This window comes from Octodon degus, unplaced genomic scaffold (genome assembly GCF_000260255.1).
Source record: "Octodon degus isolate 3935 unplaced genomic scaffold, OctDeg1.0 scaffold00602, whole genome shotgun sequence".
Taxonomy (NCBI): Eukaryota; Metazoa; Chordata; class Mammalia; order Rodentia; family Octodontidae; genus Octodon; species Octodon degus.
This window is the reverse complement of record NW_004525178.1, coordinates 25,091-28,458: the sequence shown is the minus strand read 5'-3', so window position 1 is coordinate 28,458 and position 3,368 is coordinate 25,091. Positions and strand designations below refer to the sequence as shown.

Genomic DNA, 3,368 nt, shown 5'->3' with positions numbered 1-3,368 from the left:
GTCAGTAGAGAGCCGTCAACAAACACAAAGTGAAAAATCAAAAACATCTTTTTCTATATATGTAAGGACAGTAATCTTCCAATTAAAGAAATATGTACCAAGCAAACCTAAAATATATGTAGAAATATCATTTAACTCAGCAGGCACCCACAAAATGTATGTATTTCTCCACAGGCCAATTTCACAAAATGACTGAAACAAATTAAACAAACAGGTCAAACTATAGCACTTTAAGCCTTTTGTTGAACCACAAAACAAAGGAAAGCGCGAACGCAGTCCCCCAGCACCACAAATTCTGCTGTCGAGTTTCCCGCATTAGGGGAAATCGCAGGGGTCAGCACATCCAGAGTGCAATGGATAATCCTCGCCCTGGGAAAACCACTTTCGTGATCATGGTGTCTCCCCTGACAGGTAAGTATGACTGCTGCTCCGCCCTCCCCCAACAAGCCTCCTGCACATCTCACTCTGCACTCAGGCTCATTTGCCTTCATGCATTCTAGCCCGTGGTCCTCCTAGCCCGTCCACGCAGGACATGCGTTGGGCTGCGAAACTGCCCTAAGCTATCTCCCTGGTCACAGGAAAATCATCAAGCTTCAATACCAGGGCTCCAACCAGCAACCCCTGAGCTTCATTATCTGCGCAGTCATGCCCTCCCGTGGCGTCCCAGGAAGCCACTACCTGAAGCCTATGCCCCGCCCCGCCCCCATGCCATCCACCCCGCCCACCCACATTGGGGCATTCCCAGGGCAGTGATGTCCCTCTCTATTCCTCTTGTTCCCTCAACCAAGTGGGGAATTTATGTTTAGGTTGATGTCACTTGAAAATATACTCATAAGTGGAAAAGAACCAGACACGCATGTGTAAATATCATATAGTTTCCTTAGTATAAGAACTCAAAAGAAGAAATGCAAATAGAAAGGTATAATACAATTAAAAGGAAAGCAAAAAATTGACGACTAGACAATGAAGAGAGAGCAAGGAGAAGAGCTAGGAAGCATGACAGAGGCAAGCCATACACTTATATGTACAAGATGGGTAAGCAATGATCCTGAGAACCTGCACAAGATTTTCGAATCTAGCAGTTAATTGGAAGGATTCTTGCCCTGGTTAACAATATATACTGACACCTTTGAGCTAAGCAACTGCACTGAAGATGACAATTTTTAATAGTAGATTTAATCAACTTTACCTGAGCAATGGTACGTGTAATCTCATTGGTTGACCATTGTTTTGTCCCACTTCATGCCCACTTAAGCGATCTCCCAAATTCTCCTCCAACTTAGACCTTCCTCAGCACATGGTTTTGCTCTAGGTAAGAGTCCCTTAGGGCCAGCCAAATAGCTCAGCAGATTGAATCTTCTGCAAGGAGGTGCAGGGGCCTGGGTTTGGATCCCAGGACCTATCTTGCGAGCCCCACCCTTGAGACATGATGAGAGGGTAATTGAGACTGTGTGTGGTGTTACTGACCTGTAATGCCAACTCTTAGGAGGTTGTAACCAGGTAGATCACTAGGAGTCCAGTCTAGTCATGAGACCCAGAACACCCTTCACTAAGAAAAAAAATGTCCCTGCAAGAGCCATCTTCTCGGGGACCACCTATTCGAGGACTTCCTCCTTTCCCTCTCTTGGACAGGTGCTTTCTCTCCCCCAGTAAATATATTCTGCTCATAGCCTCTGCTTGTTCCTAAAATTCATTCTTCAAGTTTACAGAACACAAAATCATCCCAGGTACCTGTCAGCTCAGGATTTTTATTCTCTCCCCCATATCATTTGGAGGTCATCCACAGAGAACATTTTTCCTGGTATCACAGCAACTTCCATTGGAATCCAAATCAGGGCACCATCGCAGAATCCCTCTGGGCCCACATTTTTCTCCTGCTTCTCAGGTGTCAATCCTGCTCAGTTCCATTCTCACAGTTCTGTCCCAGCTCAGCCCGACCCCATTTAGCCCTTGCCCAGTAAGCCCCTTGCTCAGTTCTGCACAGGGCCCAGTCAATCCCACTATGGACCAGGCTTAGGCCGCCACCTGTGCCTTCCAGTGCTCACCACCATTCTTCAGACATATTGCCCACATTCTTAGCCTGAGCTGAAAGGAACGTTCAAACTTCTTCCATTTTAACAAATGCCATTAATACCTACATGAAGTTGAAAAATGATCACCTCAGCTTGGCCCTCCCTGGCATTGCTCCAATCCCCACCCTCACTTATTTTCACACTGCTTCTCTGGTGAAGTCAATTACATGGTTTTGACTTCTTCATCAACACATAGTGGCTAATCCTTCCATGCCCACATAAGCTCGCTTTTTCTTTTTGTGCTTCACTGTGTTTTTGAGATATATCCCTTGGTATATATCCACTGCCTAAGAACCAAACCACAGGATAGGGTTCTTATGCATCTTCAGGCATTTGGGCCTTTGAAACTACCACGAAGTGGTTCCCCACACAAAATCATAAATAAAGAGCTAAACAAAAGAGTGATATAGGAAGTAGGGTGATAGGTCTTTCTCAAATGAAAAGGGAATAAAGAAAAGAAGGAGGTAAGAAGAAGAGGTAAGGAAAAGAAAAAAGGAATTATAATGTGCTATGTACCGTCCCCACACAAGAAATGTAAAGATTATATACAGCAAACATGCTCAAATTAAAAATATAGAAACTCAGATTTTGGTGCTGGTGATAGCTCTGCACTTGGGAATACCTGACACTGGGGCTTAAACACTGAGAGAGGAGGTTCATTGGAAGACTTTGCAAAGGTTTCCAGAGGCTAACTAGACAAGGTCTAAAATTCTCTAACATGAGCTTCGTGGATGACATCCCTCTCAGCTGAGAATGCTGAGAGAAATGCACTCAGTCAAAGAGCAGCATCAGGAGGAATCTGCTTGCAACTGGACCCCAGTGACATTGGGACTTAAACGTTTCAGCACATGTATGTTGCCTTCAAAGATAAAATGTCACCAATGCCTTAAACCAGAGCAACCTCCTTAGTTTTGGTTGGCTGTTTCTAAAGAGGTCGCTGATTAGGGAATGGTGGGACATGACAGGGATCCGAGAATTCTGGATGTCTGAAACAGCAAGATCACGGGTGCAGCCCAACATGCTTACTTCAATGATTTGCTGAGACTTAGTAAGTGTCTGAAACAAAAGTCTGAGGATGTAACTCCCTATGAAGAAAGTGTATCCAAGGCTAAGTACTACAAACATGAATAGTAGATAGGTGCTAGATAGACATAGATATATGGATGCAAAAGAATCATAAGGAAACAGTCACTGAAAAATGACTTTGAATGTAAATATTAGCCAATTGGTTTTCTTATAAGAGGGGGTGCTCAGGTGGGACCCAATACATGACATCACTTTCTGGCAACATGCCCA

At 44.3% G+C, this 3,368-nt stretch overlaps 1 non-coding gene across 1 annotated transcript; it reads right to left on the bottom strand.

Annotated features, from left to right (window-relative positions):
• Positions 1 to 255: 255 nt before the first annotated feature.
• On the bottom strand, positions 256 to 419 carry LOC111814825. Its single transcript, XR_002819706.1, has one exon. It is a non-coding gene; the product is annotated as a U1 spliceosomal RNA (small nuclear RNA).
• Positions 420 to 3,368: the final 2,949 nt, after the last annotated feature.